We start from the raw sequence: 20022 nt of genomic DNA on the forward strand, positions 1-20022 counted from the left end.
TCTTGTCCCTCCTCAAATCTTCCAGTATAATGACATTAACCTTTATCTTTCCTCTTACACCTATCTTGTGTGTTTTTTCAAGTGCTATCTATTTTGTGCAGAAACAGAGGTAAGAGTTAATGATCTGTTTTGTGCTCCAGTCCCCTGTGGCTTTTCCCCTTTCTGCCAGCACCAAAGGTTATTCCTATTCCCTTGTCTTTCCTTAACCTCAACAGTTTACAAGATAATAGCATAATAGGTTTCACAGCTAAAAGCAAAACAACATTTAGAAAAAATAAAAATAAGTAAACAAACACATTTTCCCTTACATAATGATTTGTTATTTCAAGGATTTAACAATAAAAAATACACATAACTGGTATCTTCGTATTTGTTTTGGCTAACAATATAAAAAAGATTATTTGACTTTAGCATGCCAGAAGAGATGTTCTCTGTTTATGTTATGTTGTCAAAACAGGAATAAAAAGTTCATTTTAATAAAGCACAGTATTAGGTTAAAAAATATGGCAATTTTTCCCCCTCTTTTATTCAGGATTTTGTAATGTGTGAACCCAGGTTAAATTTTGTATAGCCATTATAGTATCAACTAGTAGGCTAAAGACAACTTATTTATGGGGTGCAGTGAACAGAGTAAAAATGAGTCCAGAACAACTAATTGGGGCTAAAATTTGTAAAAGTCTATGGCTGCTGGTCATTGCTTGAAGTTCCGTTTACTTGTTTTGTTTCCCCCAGGTACCGGTTTCTATGTTTAAAGAGGTTGTTCCACCAATCTTAAAATTGCCCCCCCCCCCCCCCCACCTTCCCCTCCTAACCACTCATTCACTATAGAAACTTGTCTAAGTGAAGCACACTATACAATATCAGGCTGCCAGAATGTTGGACAAAGGGTCAGGTAGATTTACAGCTGGAGAATGAAGGGAAAGCATGGGAGAGTAGGACTAATGATAGAAGCATAGTCTCTGACATGTGCAGAAAAGAGGTGCTGCATAGTAATAAAGATCAGGAAAACCAACCGAGCAAGCATTACCTAGGATTCCCAGGTACATGGGCTACAGGTTAGAAACTAACTTTTAAACAAAGCAATAGTAAAAAATATATATATAATAAAGTATTGGGTAATATAATTGTTACAGTGAGTACTATAATTACATATATTAAAATTAATTAGGAAACATTTTGTATAATAGTATGCTGTTTAATTCACTGTACTATTGTATACTTAAAACAAATAATAGCAGATGTCTAGAAAAGTTATAATTAAAACATTTAAAAATAATAATAATAATATATATATATATATATATATATATATATATAAGAAATTTTAAATAGATGAATTAAAAAATCCATTAACATAAATAAACCACCTATTCACTGAAACTAAACAGATAAAATGCAAGTAAAAATCAATACATCTATGTATCCCATAGTATCAGAACAAGCACAGCAGCAGGTATATGCGCGACTGTGAACAGAAGTGGATGTAGGTCAAGTGGTGAATGTACAAGGCTAACCTGACCTGGGTATAATATGTATTGAAAGAGTCGTCCTGTGAACAGTCTAGATGGTGTTTCTTTGGCAGAGGTCCTACAGCTTTGGCAGGAGTAAGTATTCCTGAGCATGAGTGTGAAGAATACGGAGTTGCGTCTATGCACAGCGGAGGGTTCAATATGGGCAGTAAAAATACCAGCTTCTTGTGTTTGGTCAGCAGAAAAAATGGACTGTCAATCAGATGTGACAATTTGATGCGCTGCATTGCCATGGTACAATACATCTTTTGAGACACAGAGTATCTCTGATTCTTTTAGCTGAATGCATTTTGAGCCTTCCTGGCCTCTTTCTCAACAGCAAAAGATGTCTCTGTAATGGGTCACAGAAGGACTCCTACAGTATGCATCATAACCAGGTCAGCTGAACATACAACACTTGACGCATATGAACTGTTTATGGAAATACGCTTTAAACATAGCATAGACTGACATATTGCTATTGCAAAGCATATACACAAAATTCAATTCAAAATGTCAAAATTCCATTTCATATTACTGTGCAATAATCAAATGGCTAAAAATGGTCTTTAATCTGAACTTATATGACATCACAGTTTTGAGACAGATTTATTGTACAGTATAAACTCAGTTTGCTTATCTCTGTGCACTACACAATATTTCATGAGCTCTTTTGTTTACTCCTGCTCAAAATTGTGCGTATATCTTCTGCAGTGCTAATTCTAATACATTGGGATTCATACACTTTGTATTGTATTTTAGTTGTATTTTACCTGTTTAGTTTTCATGGCTTATAAAATTATGGCTTTAACCAAGCTGAAGCACAGGCATGGACAAATACCAGAAAGTAAGGATGGGCTAACACTCCTCTGTGCTCTCTCCTGTCTGATAGGACTCGTCTGTGCTCTCTCCTGTCTGATAGGACTCCTCTGTGCTCTCTCCTGTCTGATAGCACTCCTCTGTGCTCTCTCCTGTCTGATAGTATTCCTCTGTGCTCTCTCCTGTCTGATAGCACTCCTCTGTGCTCTCTCCTGTCTGATAGTACTACACTCCTCTGTGCTCTCTCCTGTCTGATAGCACTCCTCTGTGCTCTCTCCTGTCTGATAGTACTCCTCTGTGCTCTCTCCTTTCTGATAGCACTCCTCTGTGCTCTCTTCTGTCTGATAGTACTGTACTCCTCTGTGCTCTCTCCTGTCTGATAGTACTTCTCTGTGCTCAATCCTGTCTGATAGGACTCCTCTGTGCTCTGTCCTGTCTAATAGGACTTGTCTGTGCTCTCTCCTGTCTGATAGGACTCCTCTGTGCTCTCTCCTGTCTGATAGCACTCCTCTGTGCTCTCTCCTGTCTGATAGCACTCCTCTGTGCTCTCTCCTGTCTGATAGTACTGTACTCCTCTGTGCTCTCTCCTGTCTGATAGCACTCCTCTGTGCTCTCTCCTGTCTGATAGTACTTCTCTGTGCTCTCTCCTTTCTGATAGCACTCCTCTGTGCTCTCTCCTGTCTGATAGTACTGTACTCCTCTGTGCTCTCTCCTGTCTGATAGTACTTCTCTGTGCTCAATCCTGTCTGATAGGACTCCTCTGTGCTCTGTCCTGTCTGATAAGACTTCTCTGTGCTCTCTCCTGTCTGATAGGACTCATCTCTGCTCTCTCCTGTCTTATAGTACTCCTCTGTGCTCTCTCCTGTCTGATAGGACTCATCTGTGCTCTCTACTGTCTGATAGGTCTCCTCTGTGTTCTCTCCTGTCTGATAGTACTGCTTTGTGCTCTCTCCTGTCTGATAGGACTCCTCTGTGCTCTCTCCTGTCTGATAGGACTCCTCTGTGCTCTTTCCTGTCTGATAGTACTCCTCTGTGCTCTCTCCTGTCTGATAGGACTCCTCTGTGCTCTCCCTTGTCTGATAGTACAGGGTGGGCCATTTATATGGATAAACCTTAATAAAATTGGAATGGTTGGTAATATTAACTTACTGTTTGTGGCACATTAGTATATGTGAGGGGGAAACCTTTCAAGATGGGTGGTGACCATGGCGGCCATTTTGAAGTCAGCCATTTTGAATCCAACTTTGTTTTTTCAATAGGAAGAGGGTCATGTGACACATCAAACCTCTTGGAAATTTCACAAAAAAAAACTGCTTGTTTTTAACGTAACTTTATTCTTTCATGAGTTATTTACAAGTTTCTGACCACTTATAAAATGTGTTCAATGTGCTGCCCATTGTGTTGGATTGTCAATGTAACCCTCCTCTCCCACTCTTCACACACTGATAGCAACACCGCAGGAGAAATGTTAGCACAGGCTTCCAGTATCAGTAGTTTCAGGTGCTGCACATCTCGTATCTTCACAGCATAGACAATTGCCTTCATATGACCCCAAAGATAAAAGTCTAAGGGGATCAGATCGGGAGACCTTGGGGCCATTCAACTGGCCCACGACGACCAATCCACTTTCCAGGAAATTGTTCATCTAGGAATACTCGGCCCTGACACCCATAATGTGGTGGTGCACCATCTTGCTGGAAAAACTCAGGGAATGTGCCAGCTTCAGTGCATAAAGAGGGAAACACATCATCATGTAGCAATTTCGCGTATCCAGTGGCCTTGAGGTTTCCATTGATGAAGAATGGCCCCACTATCTTTGTACCCCATATACCACACCATACCATCAATTTTTGTGTCCCAACTCTTGGAGGGATATATCCAATGTGGGTTAGTGTCAGACCAATAGCGGTGGTTTTGTTTGTTAACTTCAGCATTCACATAAAAGTTTGCCTCATCACTGAACAAAATCTTCTGCGTAAACTGAGGGTCCTGTTCTAATTTCTCTTTTGCCCATTCTGCAGCACCTAAAACTACGGATACTGGAAGCCTGTGCTAGCATTTCTCCTGCGGTGTTGCTATCAGTGTGTGAAGAGTGGGAGAGGAGGGTTACATTGACAATCCAACACAATGGGCATCACATTGAACGCATTTTATAAGTGGTCAGAAACTTGAAAATAACTCATAAAAGAATAAAGTTATGTTAAAACCAAGAACATCATTGTTTTTCTTGTGAAATTCCCAATAAGTTTGATATGTCACATGGCCCTCTTCCTATTGAAAAAAACAAAAGTTGGATTCAAAATGGCCAACCTCAAAATGGCTGCCATGTTCACCACCCATCTTGAAAAGTTATCCCCCGCACATATACTAATGTGCCATAAACAGGAAGTTAATATCACCAACCATTCCCATTTTATTAAGGTGTATCAATATAAATGGCCCACCCTGTACTCTTCTGTACTCTCTCCTGTCTGATGGGACTCCTCTGTGCTCTCTCCTGTCTGATAGGTCTCCTCTGTACTCTCTCCTGTCTGATGGGACTCCTCTGTGCTCTCTCCTGTCTGATAGGTCTCCTATGTGCTCTCTTCTTTCTGATAGTACTCCTCTGTGCTCTCTCCTATCTGATAGCACTCCTCTGTGCTCTCTCCTGTCTGATAGGTCTCCTCTGTGCTCTCTCCTGTCTGATGGTACTACTATGTGCTCTCTCCTGTCTGATAGCACTCCTCTGTGCTCTTTCCTGTCTGATAGCACTCCTCTGTGCTCTCTCCTCTCTGATAGTACTCCTCTGTGCTCTCTCTTTCCTGTCTGATTGCACTCCTCTGTGCTCTCTCCTGTCTGATAGTACTCCTCTGTGCTCTCTCCTATCTGATAGCACTCCTCTGTGCTCTCTCCTGTCTGATGGTACTACTATGTGCTCTCTCCTGTCTGATAGAACTCCTCAGTGCTCTCTCCTGTCTGATAGCACTCCTCTGTGCTCTCTCCTCTCTGATAGTACTCCTCTGTGCTCTCTCTTTCCTGTCTGATTGCACTCCTCTGTTCGCGCTCCTGTCTGATAGGACTCCTCTGTGCTCTCTCCTGTCTGATAGCACTCCACTGTGCTCTCTCCTGTCTGATAGTACTCCTCTGTGCTCTCTCCTGTCTGATAGTACTCCTCTGTGCTTGTTACGCCGAGCGCTCCGGGTCCCCGCTCCTCCCCGGAGCGCTCGCTACACTTCCCTCACTGCAGCGCCCCGGTCGGTTCCACGGACCCGGGGCGCTGCGTTACTACCTCCGGCCGGGATGCGATTCGCGATGCGGGTAGCGCCCGCTCGCGATGCGCACCCCGGCTCCCGTACCTTACTCGCTCCCCGTCAGTTCTGTCCCGGCGCGCGCGGCCCCGCTCCCTAGGGCGCGCGCGCGCCGGGTCTTTGCGATTTAAAGGGCCACTGCACCGCTGATTGGTGCAGTGGTTCCAATTAGTGTTTACACCTGTGCACTTCCCTATATCACCTCACTTCCCCTTCACTCCCTCGCCGGATCTTGTTGCCCTAGTGCCAGTGAAAGCGTTCCTTGTGTGTTCCTTGCCTGTGATTCCAGACCTTCTGCCGTTGCCCCTGACTACGATCCTTGCTGCCTGCCCCGACCTTCTGCTACGTCCGACCTTGCTTCTGTCTACTCCCTTGTACCGCGCCTATCTTCAGCAGCCAGAGAGGTTGAGCCGTTGCTAGGGGATACGACCTGGTCACTACCGCCGCAGCAAGACCATCCCGCTTTGCGGCGGGCTCTGGTGAAAACCAGTAGTGACTTAGAACCGATCCTCTAGCACGGTCCACGCCAATCCCTCTCTGGCACAGAGGATCCACTACCTGCCAGCCGGCATCGTGACAGTAGATCCGGCCATGGATCCCGCTGAAGTTCCTCTGCCAGTTGTCGCTGACCTCACCACGGTGGTCGCCCAGCAGTCACAACAGATTGCGCAACAAGGCCAACAGCTGTCTCAACTGACTGTTATGCTACAACAGTTACTACCACAGCTCCAGCAATCATCTCCTCCGCCAGCTCCTGTACCTCCTCCGCAGCGAGTGGCCGCTTCTGGAATACGACTATCCTTGCCGGATAAATTTGATGGGGACTCTAAGTTTTGCCGTGGCTTTCTTTCCCAATGTTCATTACACTTGGAGATGATGTCGGACCAGTTCCCCACTGAAAGGTCTAAGGTGGCTTTCGTAGTCAGCCTGCTGTCTGGAAAAGCCCTGGCTTGGGCCACACCGCTCTGGGACCGCAATGACCCCGTCACTGCCTCTGTACACTCCTTCTTCTCGGAGATTCGAAGTGTCTTTGAGGAACCTGCCCGAGCCTCTTCTGCTGAGACTGCCCTGTTGAACCTGGTCCAGGGTAATTCTTCCGTTGGCGAGTATGCCGTACAGTTCCGTACCCTTGCTTCAGAATTATCCTGGAATAATGAGGCACTCTGCGCGACCTTTAAAAAAGGCCTATCCAGCAACATTAAAGATGTTCTGGCCGCACGAGAAATCCCTGCTAACCTACATGAACTCATCCATCTTGCCACTCGCATTGACATGCGTTTTTCCGAACGGCGTCAGGAGCTCCGCCAGGATATGGACTCTGTTCGCACGAGGCGTTTCTTCTCCCCGGCTCCTCTCTCCTCTGGTCCCCTGCAATCTGTTCCTGTGCCTCCCGCCGTGGAGGCTATGCAGGTCGACCGGTCTCGCCTGACACCCCAAGAGAGGACACGACGCCGCATGGAGAATCTCTGCCTGTACTGTGCTAGTACCGAACACTTCCTGAAGGATTGTCCTATCCGTCCTCCCCGCCTGGAAAGACGTCCGCTGACTCCGCACAATGGTGAGACAGTCCTTGATGTCTACTCTGCTTCTCCACGTCTTACTGTGCCTGTGCGGATGTCTGCCTCTGCCTTCTCCTTCTCTGCTGTGGCCTTCTTGGACTCTGGATCTGCAGGAAATTTCATCTTAGCCTCTCTCGTCAACAGGTTCAACATCCCGGTGACCAGTCTCGCCAGACCCCTCTACATCAATTGTGTAAACAATGAAAGATTGGACTGTACTATACGTTTCCGCACGGAGCCCCTTCTAATGTGCATCGGATCTCATCACGAGAGGATTGAACTGTTGGTCCTCCCCAATTGCACTTCTGAAATCCTTCTTGGACTTCCCTGGCTTCAACTCCATTCCCCAATCCTGGATTGGTCCACTGGGGAGATCAAGAGTTGGGGGCCCTCTTGTTCCAAGGACTGCTTAAAACCGGTTCCCAGTAAACCTTGCCGTGTCCCTGTGCTTCCTCATGTAACCGGTCTCCCTAAGGCCTATATGGACTTTGCGGACGTTTTTTGCAAAAAACAAGCTGAGACTCTACCTCCTCACAGGCCTTATGATTGTCCCATTGACCTCCTCCCGGGCACTACTCCACCCCGGGGCAGAATCTATCCTCTGTCCGTCCCAGAGACTCTTGCCATGTCTGAATACGTCCAAGAAAATTTAAAAAAGGGCTTTATCCGTAAATCCTCCTCTCCTGCCGGAGCCGGATTTTTCTTTGTGTCCAAAAAAGATGGCTCTCTACGTCCTTGCATTGACTACCGCGGTCTTAATAAAATCACGGTTAAGAACCGCTACCCCCTACCCCTCATCTCTGAACTCTTTGATCGTCTCCAAGGTGCCCATATTTTTACCAAACTGGACTTAAGAGGTGCTTATAATCTCATCCGCATCAGAGAGGGGGATGAATGGAAAACGGCATTTAACACCAGAGATGGACACTTTGAGTATCTGGTCATGCCCTTTGGTCTATGCAACGCCCCTGCCGTCTTCCAAGACTTTGTTAATGAAATTTTTCGTGATCTACTATACTCCTGTGTTGTTGTATATCTGGACGATATCCTGATTTTTTCTGCCAATCTTGAAGAACACCGCCAGCATGTCCGTATGGTTCTTCAGAGACTTCGTGATAATCAACTCTATGCCAAAATAGAGAAATGTCTGTTTGAATGCCAATCTCTTCCTTTTCTAGGATACTTGGTCTCTGGCCAGGGACTACAAATGGACCCAGATAAACTCTCTGCCGTCTTAGATTGGCCACGCCCCTCCGGACTCCGTGCCATCCAACGTTTTTTGGGGTTCGCCAATTATTACAGGCAATTTATTCCACATTTTTCTACCATTGTGGCTCCTATTGTGGCTTTAACAAAAAAAAATGCCGATCCCAAGTCTTGGCCTCCTCAAGCGGAAGACGCCTTTAAACGACTCAAGTCTGCCTTTTCTTCGGCTCCCGTGCTCTCCAGACCTGACCCATCTAAACCCTTCCTATTGGAGGTTGATGCCTCCTCAGTGGGAGCTGGAGCTGTCCTTCTACAAAAAAACTCTTCCGGGCATGCTGTTACTTGTGGTTTTTTTTCCAGGACCTTCTCTCCGGCGGAGAGGAACTACTCCATCGGGGATCGAGAGCTTCTAGCCATTAAATTAGCACTTGAGGAATGGAGGCATCTGCTGGAGGGATCAAGATTTCCAGTTATTATTTACACCGATCACAAGAACCTCTCCTACCTCCAGTCTGCCCAACGGCTGAATCCTCGTCAGGCCAGGTGGTCTCTGTTCTTTGCCCGATTTAATTTTGAAATTCACTTTCGGCCTGCTGATAAAAACATTAGGGCCGATGCTCTCTCTCGTTCCTCAGATGCCTCTGAAATTGAACTCTCTCCTCAACACATCATTCCTCCTGACTGCCTGATTTCCACTTCTCCAGCCTCCATCAGGCAAACTCCTCCAGGAAAGACCTTTGTTTCTCCACGCCAACGCCTTGGGATCCTCAAATGGGGTCACTCCTCCCATCTCGCAGGTCATGCGGGCATCAAGAAATCTGTGCAACTCATCTCTCGCTTCTATTGGTGGCCGACTCTAGAGACTGATGTGGTGGACTTTGTGCGAGCCTGCACTATCTGTGCCCGGGATAAGACTCCTCGCCAGAAGCCCGCTGGTTTTCTTCATCCTCTACCTGTCCCCGAACAACCTTGGTCTCTGATTGGTATGGATTTTATTACTGACTTACCCCCATCCCATGGCAACACTGTTATTTGGGTGGTCGTTGATCGATTCTCCAAAATGGCACATTTCATCCCTCTTCCTGGTCTTCCTTCAGCGCCTCAGTTGGCTAAACAATTTTTTGTACACATTTTTCGTCTTCACGGGTTGCCTACACAGATCGTCTCGGATAGAGGCGTCCAATTTGTGTCTAAATTCTGGAGGGCTCTCTGTAAACAACTCAAGATTAAATTAAATTTTTCTTCTGCATACCATCCTCAATCCAATGGACAAGTAGAGAGAATTAACCAGATCTTGGGTGACTATTTACGACATTTTGTTTCCTCCCGCCAGGATGACTGGGCAGATCTTCTACCTTGGGCCGAATTCTCGTATAATTTCAGAATCTCTGAATCTTCCTCCAAATCTCCGTTTTTCGTGGTGTACGGCCGTCACCCTCTTCCCCCCCTCCCTACCCCCTTGCCCTCTGGTCTGCCCGCTGTGGATGAAATTTCTCGTGATCTTTCCACCATATGGAAAGAGACCCAAAATTCTCTCTTACAGGCTTCTTCTCGCATGAAGAGATTCGCAGATAAGAAAAGAAGAGCTCCTCCCATTTTTTCCCCTGGAGACAAGGTATGGCTCTCCGCTAAATATGTCCGTTTCCGTGTCCCGAGCTATAAGTTGGGACCACGCTATCTTGGTCCTTTTAAAGTTTTGTGTCAAATTAATCCTGTCTCTTACAAACTTCTTCTTCCTCCTTCTCTTCGTATCCCTAATGCCTTTCACGTCTCTCTTCTTAAACCTCTCATCCTCAACCGTTTTTCTCCTAAATCTGTTCCTCCCACTCCTGTTTCCGGCTCCTCGGACATCTTCTCTGTCAAAGAGATTTTGGCCTCTAAAAAGGTCAGGGGAAGAACTTTTTTTTTAGTGGATTGGGAGGGTTGTGGTCCTGAAGAGAGGTCCTGGGAACCTGAGGACAATATCCTGGACAAAAGTCTGATCCTCAGGTTCTCAGGCCCCAAGAAGAGGGGGAGACCCAAGGGGGGGGGTACTGTTACGCCGAGCGCTCCGGGTCCCCGCTCCTCCCCGGAGCGCTCGCTACACTTCCCTCACTGCAGCGCCCCGGTCGGTTCCACGGACCCGGGGCGCTGCGTTACTACCTCCGGCCGGGATGCGATTCGCGATGCGGGTAGCGCCCGCTCGCGATGCGCACCCCGGCTCCCGTACCTTACTCGCTCCCCGTCAGTTCTGTCCCGGCGCGCGCGGCCCCGCTCCCTAGGGCGCGCGCGCGCCGGGTCTTTGCGATTTAAAGGGCCACTGCACCGCTGATTGGTGCAGTGGTTCCAATTAGTGTTTACACCTGTGCACTTCCCTATATCACCTCACTTCCCCTTCACTCCCTCGCCGGATCTTGTTGCCCTAGTGCCAGTGAAAGCGTTCCTTGTGTGTTCCTTGCCTGTGATTCCAGACCTTCTGCCGTTGCCCCTGACTACGATCCTTGCTGCCTGCCCCGACCTTCTGCTACGTCCGACCTTGCTTCTGTCTACTCCCTTGTACCGCGCCTATCTTCAGCAGCCAGAGAGGTTGAGCCGTTGCTAGGGGATACGACCTGGTCACTACCGCCGCAGCAAGACCATCCCGCTTTGCGGCGGGCTCTGGTGAAAACCAGTAGTGACTTAGAACCGATCCTCTAGCACGGTCCACGCCAATCCCTCTCTGGCACAGAGGATCCACTACCTGCCAGCCGGCATCGTGACAGTGCTCTCTCCTGTCTTATAGCACTCCTCTGTGCTCTCTCTTTTCTGATACTGTTTCTCTGTGCTCTATCCTGTCTGATAGTACTCCTCTGTGCTCTCTCCTGTCTGATAGCACTCCACTGTGCTCTCTCCTGTCTGATAGTACTCCTCTGTGCTCTCTCCTGTCTGCTAGTACTCCTCTGTGCTCTCTCCTGTCTTATAGCACTCCTCTGTGCTCTCTCTTTTCTGATACTGTTTCTCTGTGCTCTATCCTGTCTGATAGTACTCCTCTGTGCTCTCTCCTGTCTGATAGTACTCCTCTGTGCTCTCTCCTGTCCTATGAGGCAGCACAGAGGAGTGCTAGCCCACCCTCACCCTCTGTTAAATTTATGCATACTCCAAATTCATCAATTCAAATTCTGTGGGTTGGTACGATCATGGCAATAACCAATTGATAAAACTTTTTTATGTTCTATTTCTTTTTCTCAATAAAATCATTTCTTACCCTTTTTTTGTATTGTCATGTTCTGCCAGCCATAACTTTTAAAGGGTAGCTCCCACCATCCTTTTTTTTCTCCTGTCCCTGCCTATTGTCCATCTCTCCCCAAACCCCTTTCATTTTTTTTTTACTATATTAAAAATGCTTTTTTGTCTGCCTGGTAGTGTGCTCACTATTAGGCAGACGTCCCCAGCAGGCGCGACGTCACTGATGCATGCTTGGGGCCTGGTGCCGACTCTTCCGCCCTTAGTTCTTCTACACAGGGTGCCTCCAGCTGTTTCACCACTACAACTCCCAGCTTGCCCTGACAGCTATTGGCTGACAGGGCATGCTGGGAGTTGTAGTGGTGAAACAGCTGGAGGCACCCTGTGATGAAAACAATATCCTTCCGTGGCCGCGACGCTGTTTTTTTTTTTTTTGGGGGGGGGGGCATGATAATACAGGGTTTTATAGGGAAAGGGCCATTTATTTATATGTTTTACACTTTATACATGTTTTATATTTTTTATATTTTTCCCTTTTTACAGTTTTTACTATGCTGCAGTACATCTGTACTGCAGTACAATTCTACTGTCAGTATCACATTGACACAGCCTATGGCTGGACCTCACAGGCTGCCATACTGGGCAGACAAAAGGCTATCAGCTGTCCTCCTGCTGCCATAGCAGCCAACGGGATCCCAAGATTGCATCACGGGATCGCAGTTGGTAAACAGGGGAGCCCCTCCCCCTGTCAACCCTATGCATTCCGAGATCAGGACTGATCATGACATCTATGGGGTTAATGCTGCCGAGACTGATGTTATCACAATCTCACCAGTTGCGGTGGGACCCTGACTGTGATTGATAACTTGGTCCCATCGGCGATCTCTTGCAATGCATTGAGCCGAGCAGGATATTGCAGTGACATATGCATACGTCCATTTGCGACAACATGTTAGCAACTGGGACATATGCATATGTCCTAGGGTGGGAAGGGGTTAATGCAGTATCTGTTTGGTGGTGTGGAGTAGTATTTACTGCTGTATTGCAGTATATGTTTGGTGTTGTGTACAAATATTTAATGCTGCAATGTGAAATCTATTTGGTGCTGTGAAGAGGTAACTTGTTTAGCATTCAGTATATGGTGCTGCATGGGAGGTGTTTTGTGCTTCTCTGGGAATTTGTCTGATGCTGCTGGAGAGATATTTACTGCTACACTGAGGTATGTGATGCTACTGGAGAGATACGTTGTGCTGTAAGGCTAGGTTTCCACTTGGTTTTTTTTTTCTGGCAGTTTTTGTAAAACTGCCACTGCAGATTTTGAGCCAAAGCCAGAAGTGTATTAAAAAGGAATAGGACATTTAAAGGAAGGACTTAGACTTCTCCTCCCTTAGGTTAGGATTCCACTTGTTTTTTTTTTCTGGCAGTTTTTGGAAAAAAATGCAGTTTTTGAGCCAAAGTCAGAAGTGGATCCATAAGGGAGGAGAAGTGTAAGTCCTTCCTTTATATTTCCCATTCCTTTGTTTTCCAAAAACTGCCAGAAAAAAAACCAAGTGGAAACCTAGCCTAACTGTATTTGATTGACATTACTTAAAGGTAAAACAGACTCTACATAGTAGTATTTTTTCACTCGTGATGCCTTATATCACCACAGACTAAAGGGGTACTCCAATGGAAAACATTTGTTTTAAATCAACAGGTGCCAGAAAGTTAAACAGATTTGTAAATGACTTCTATAAAAAAAATCTTAATCCTTCCAGTACTTATCAGCTGCTGTTTGCTACAGAGGAAGTTCTTTTCTTTTTGAATTTCTTTTCTATCTGACCACAGTGCTCTCCGCTGACACATCTGTCCATGTCAGGAACTGTCCAGAGCAGGAGAAACTCCCCATGGCAAACCTATCCTGCTCTGGATAGTTCCTGAAACGGATAGAGGTATTCAAAAATGAAACGGCAGAGAAATTCAAAAATGAAAAAAACTTTCTGTAGCGCATACAGCAGCTGATAATTACTGGAAGGATTAATATTTTTATATAGGAGTAATTTAGAAATCTGTTTAACATTTTGGCACCAGTTGATTTAAAAAAAGATTCTACCAGAGTACCCCTTTAACTAGTGATACCGAGCGAAAACAAGCTTCTGAAGACTTGCCTAGTGCCTGGTTTTCAATAAATTTATATTACAGAAATGTCCAAGCCTCTCACAAAGGCATTTCAATCATTATTGTAAATAAAACTAAATATAGCTGAAATTGACAGCAGCATAGAGGGATGTATATTCATGAGGAATATATTAATTAATATGTCTTAAATAAGGTCCCAGAGCATCAAATAAACAAAACTAATTTGAGAAGCTGCATAAGGATTAATGATCTCAAAGACCTGGACTTTAAAGATTTCTGGTTGCAGTCTGATGAATATTAACTCACCCTATGCATCTCCCAGATCAATAAAATGATGAGAAATACCTAACTTGAGAATGAAAGCGACAGAGTGTGCCATATATATATATATATATATATATATATATATATATAGTAGAAGAAGGCAGCACATCCAGGCATATGGTTGGTGAAAGCAAATCTAAGGGGCCCCGGTCCCAGGGTCCAAGTTTAACTACCCAAAATGAGGCGACCGCAGCACACAGGCATATTCAGATAAAAAGGTGATTTATTCCATGAACAAGGTGCAATGTTTCGGTATCCTCAAAACACCATTCTCAAGCAAGTCAATAGTGAACCAACAAGGTATATATAGGGGAACAACCCCATACAGTGACAAATCATTACATCAAAACATCATGAGTAATTAGTGCAAATATCAATAATCAAAACAAAGTGGAATGTGCAAGTGCATTCTATTCTATAGGGGACGTCATAGACTGTCCTAAAGTGCTACATGTGATTTTAAAATCATACACATTGGGCCTCATTTACTAAGGGTGTTGTGTAGGTTTCTTTGTGGGTTTTAATTCCCTACAATTTATTTTCCTTGGTATTTACTAAGGTTTCCCTACATTTTGCACTTTTCCCTACACTTTGCTTTTTTTACACCTGCTCTGATCTGTCTGGTTTTCCCACATCTTTGGGTTACACCTACAGTGAGTGGGTGCGCCACATTCACAGATACATGTGCACCAATGGCCTTTAGTTTAATGCCATGGATAAAATAAATGAAAATCCCCCCCCAAAAAAAAAATGTAAATAAAAAAATTCTAAGAAAATTATTATGAATTTTTTTTAAAAGAACAAAGAATAAAAAGGGATCAAAAATCATAAAAAATATAAAATAATAATAAGATAAATAATAGGAAATGGAAAAATAAAAATAAAGTGAAATAAAAAAAATATTAAATCTAGCTGTGAAAACAAAAATAAATGAATAAACTTCATGAGCAATGTTACTCAGTGTGTGGTGTCTCACATCTACGGATAGGCCAGTAACATATCTCGAATGAATCAATTATAGAGAAAGATAATATTTTATTTCTAAGTTCAACTAGTGATTTCACATATAAACCATAAAGGAGATTTTGTCAAATTATATAAAAGTGAGCATGTGAAAAAATGAAAAAAAATCTTGTGAGGTTGTCTCAGCCACCTTCCAGTCCATGGTTCTGAAGAATCTACAATAAACCAAAAACCAAAATTAATATATATAAAAAAAAATTTCACAATATATCAATAAATAAATCAATGAAACATCACTATTGACTAAATACCCTTCTACTGTGACATAGAATTGAACACCGGGTCTAATTTCCTTTTTGAGGGTACCCCATTATTTGACATTGCATATCTGGGAGATTAGGGTGAAATCCACATTTAGACCCCTCAGTCTGAGTGTCTGTAACATGTGGATCCACCTCAACTCTCTACGTTTTAGGCTGCCTAAAACGTAGAGAGTTGAGGTGGATCCACATGTCAATAGTGTATGTTTTGTTTTTCTGGGCCCGTGAGTGTATGTTTTGTTTTTTTGCTTTGTGTATAAACCTTATAACATATTATTAGATAAGCTGTTTTGAATAAATATAAAGCAGTTAGAATTAATTTTGATTAAACTTTCTGGTGACAGACTTGGCCTGTCTCTTTTTTAAGGCACTTCTTATACTATATTGAAAAAAATACACAACTAGCAATTCTTTTGTATTTTATTAATGAAATCTGTCAGTTCAAATTTATTGCCCTGAAAATCATATCTCAGACCATAGACATTTACACAGACTAATGATCTGTATACACATACTGTATTTTCAATAACCCTTAAAGGTCTTTGGTCCTTTTTGGGCTGCTCATGCTTATAATGGTCATTTTTTTTTATTAAGTTGCCCAGTTTGGAAATCCATAAGTGAATCAAGGAGGTCATATATAAACCCACAGTCTTGTATTGGTCCTCACTATGTGAAAATAGCTCCCATCAAAAAAATTTATACCAGGGTAGTAATATAGGGGAGGTACCTAAAATATAATTTTTAATGCATTTTTAATAAATCAATATTAAAAATCTCACCACAGTCAAAGGTGTGGATCCATTAATAATATAATAAAAAGTATCCATCCGTATGAGACACAAATTAGTATTTCTAATATAGCGGCTATTTACATGTCAAAACTAATATTGTGTGTCACTCCCAACACATTTCTGTCACGATACATTACGTCCTTTGGGGAGTATGCGATTATACATAACACACAGCAAAAAGGTTATTAGTCAGAAACACAATGTTCTCACATATTGTTACGCCGAGCGCTCCGGGTCCCCGCTCCTCCCCGGAGCGCTCGCAGCGTTCTCTCATTCGCAGCGCCCCGGTCAGACCTGCTGACCGGGTGCGCTGCGATATTACTCCCAGCCGGGATGCGATTCGTGATGCGGGACGCGCCCGCTCGCGATGCGCATCTCGGCTCCCGTACCTGACCCGTTCCCCGTCTGTGTTGTCCCGGCGCGCGCGGCCCCGCTCCTTAGGGCGCACGCGCGCCGGGTCTCTGCCATTTAAAGGGCCGCTGCGCCACTGATTGGCGCAGCAGGCCTAATCAGTATTCTCACCTGTGCACTCCCTACTTATACCTCACTTCTCCTGCACTCCCTCGCCGGATCTTGTTGCCATTGTGCCAGTGAAAGCGTTCCCTTGTGTGTTCCTAGCCTGTGTTTCAGACCTCCTGCCGTTGCCCCTGACTACGATCCTTGCTGCCTGCCCTGACCTTCTGCTACGTCCGACCTTGCTCTTGTCTACTCCCTTGTACCGCGCCTATCTTCAGCAGTCAGAGAGGTTGAGCCGTTGCTGGTGGATACGACCTGGTTGCTACCGCCGCTGCAAGACCATCCCGCTTTGCGGCGGGCTCTGGTGAATACCAGTAGCAACTTAGAACCGGTCCACCAGCACGGTCCACGCCAATCCCTCTCTGGCACAGAGGATCCACCTCCTGCCAGCCGAATCGTGACAGTAGATCCGGCCATGAATCCCGCTGAAGTCCCACTGCCAGTTGTCGCCGACCTCACCACGGTGGTCGCCCAGCAGTCGCAACAGATAGCGCAACAAGGTCACCAGCTGTCTCAACTGACCGTGATGCTACAGCAGCTATTACCACAGCTCCAGCAATAATCTCCTCCGCCAGCTCCTGCACCTCCTCCGCAGCGAGTGGCCGCTTCCGGCTTACGATTATCCTTGCCGGATAAATTTGATGGGGACTCTAAGTTTTGCCGTGGCTTTCTTTCGCAATGTTCCCTGCACTTGGAGATGATGTCGGACCAGTTTCCAACTGAAAGGTCTAAGGTGGCTTTCGTAGTCAGCCTTCTGTCTGGGAAAGCTCTGTCATGGGCCACACCGCTCTGGGACAGCAATGACCCTGTCACTGCCTCTGTACACTCCTTCTTCACGGAGATCCGAAGTGTCTTTGAGGAACCTGCCCGAGCCTCTTCTGCTGAGGCTGCCCTGCTGAACCTGGTCCAGGGTAATTCTTCTGTTGGCGAGTACGCCATCCAATTCTGTACTCTTGCCTCCGAATTATCCTGGAATAATGAGGCCCTCTGCGCGACCTTTAAAAAAGGCCTATCCAGCAACATTAAAGATGTGCTGGCCGCACGAGAAATTCCTGCTAACCTGCATGAACTTATTCATCTTGCCACCCACATTGACATGCGTTTTTCCGAAAGGAGTCAGGAGCTCCGCCAGGATATGGACTTTGTTCGCACGAGGTGTTTTCTTTCCCCGGCTCCTCTCTCCTCTGGTCCTCTGCAATCCGTTCCTGTGCCTCCCGCCGTGGAGGCTATGCAAGTTGACCGGTCTCACTTGACACCTCAAGAGAGGACACGACGCCGCATGGAGAACCTATGCCTGTACTGTGCCGGTACCGAACACTTCTTGAAAAATTGTCCTATCTGTCCTCCCCGCCTGGAAAGACGTATGCTGACTCTGCACAAAGATGAGACAGTTCTTGATGTCTACTCTGCTTCTCCACGCCTTACTGTGCCTGTGCGGATATCTTCCTCTACTTTCTCCTTCTCTGCTACGGCCTTCTTGGATTCCTGATCTGCAGGAAATTTTATTTTGGCCTCTCTCATCAACAGGTTCAACATCCCGGTGACCAGTCTCGCCAGACCCATCTACATCAATTCTGTTAACAATGAAAGATTGGACTGTACCGTGCGTTACCGCACGGAACCTCTCCTAATGTGCATCGGACCTCATCACGAAAAAATTGAATTTTTGGTCCTCTCCAACTGCACTTCTGAAATTCTTCTTGGATTACCGTGGCTTCAACGCCATTCCCCAACCCTTGATTGGTCCACAGGAGAAATCAAGAACTGGGGTACTTCTTGTCACAAGGACTGTCTTAAATCGGTTCCCAGTACTCCTTGCCGTGACCCTGTGGTTCCCCCTGTATCCGGTCTTCCTAAGGCTTATATGGACTATTCTGATGTTTTTTGCAAAAAGCAAGCTGAGACTTTGCCTCCTCACAGGCCTTATGACTGTCCTATTGACCTCTTCCCGGGTACTACCCCACCCCGGGGCAGAATCTATCCTCTGTCTGCTCCTGAGACTCTTGCCATGTCGGAGTACATCCAGGAGAATTTAAAAAAGGGGTTTATCCGCAAGTCCTCCTCTCCTGCCGGAGCTGGATTTTTTTTTGTGTCCAAAAAAGATGGCTCCCTACGTCCTTGTATTGATTACCGCGGACTTAAAATCACGGTAAAAAACCGCTACCCCTTACCTCTTATCTCGGAACTCTTTGATCGCTTACAAGGTGCCCACATCTTTACCAAACTGGACTTAAGAGGTGCTTATAATCTCATCCGCATCAGGGAGGGGGACGAATGGAAGACCGCATTTAACACCAGAGATGGACACTTTGAGTATCTGGTCATGCCCTTTGGCCTATGCAACGCCCCTGCCGTCTTCCAAGACTTTGTTAATGAAATTTTTCGTGATCTCCTATATTCCTGTGTTGTGGTTTATCTGGACGATATTCTGATTTTTTCTGCCAACTTAGAAGAACACTGCCAGCATGTCCGCATGGTTCTTCAGAGACTTCGTGACAATCAACTTTATGCCAAAATGGAGAAATGTCTCTTTGAATGTCAATCTCTTCCTTTCCTAGGATACTTGGTCTCTGGCCAGGGACTACAAATGGACCCAGATAAACTCTCTGCCGTCTTAGATTGGCCACGCCCCTCCGGACTCCGTGCTATCCAACGTTTTTTGGGGTTCGCCAATTATTACAGACAGTTTATTCCACACTTTTCCACTATTGTGGCTCCTATTGTGGCTTTAACCAAGAAAAATGCCAATCCCAAGTCCTGGTCCCCCCAAGCGGAAGACGCATTTAAACATCTCAAGTCTGCCTTTTCTTCCGCTCCCGTGCTCTCCAGACCTGACCCATCTAAACCCTTCCTATTGGAGGTAGATGCCTCCTCAGTGGGAGCTGGAGCTGTCCTTCTACAAAAAAATTCTTCCGGGCATGCTGTTACTTGTGGTTTTTTTTCTAGGACCTTCTCCCCGGCGGAGAGAAACTATTCCATCGGGGATCGAGAACTACTGGCCATTAAATTGGCGCTTGAGGAATGGAGGCACCTGCTGGAGGGAGGGATCAAAATTTCCAGTTATCATATACACTGATCACAAGAATCTCTCCTATCTCCAGTCTGCCCAACGACTGAACCCTCGCCAGGCTAGGTGGTCGTTGTTCTTTGCCCGTTTTAACTTTGAAATCCATTTTCGCCCTGCTGACAAGAACATTAGGGCCGATGCCCTCTCTCGTTCTTCTGATGCCTCTGAAGTAGAGGTCTCTCCGCAACACATCAATCCTCCGGACTGTCTGATCTCCACTTCTCCAGCTTCCATCAGGCAAACTCCTCCAGGGAAGACCTTCGTTTCTCCACGCCAGCGTCTCGGGATTCTCAAATGGGGACACTCCTCCCACCTCGCAGGCCATGTGGGCATCAAAAAATCC

This window comes from Hyla sarda, chromosome 5 (assembly GCF_029499605.1).
Source record: "Hyla sarda isolate aHylSar1 chromosome 5, aHylSar1.hap1, whole genome shotgun sequence".
In the NCBI taxonomy this organism is placed as follows: domain Eukaryota; kingdom Metazoa; phylum Chordata; class Amphibia; order Anura; family Hylidae; genus Hyla; species Hyla sarda.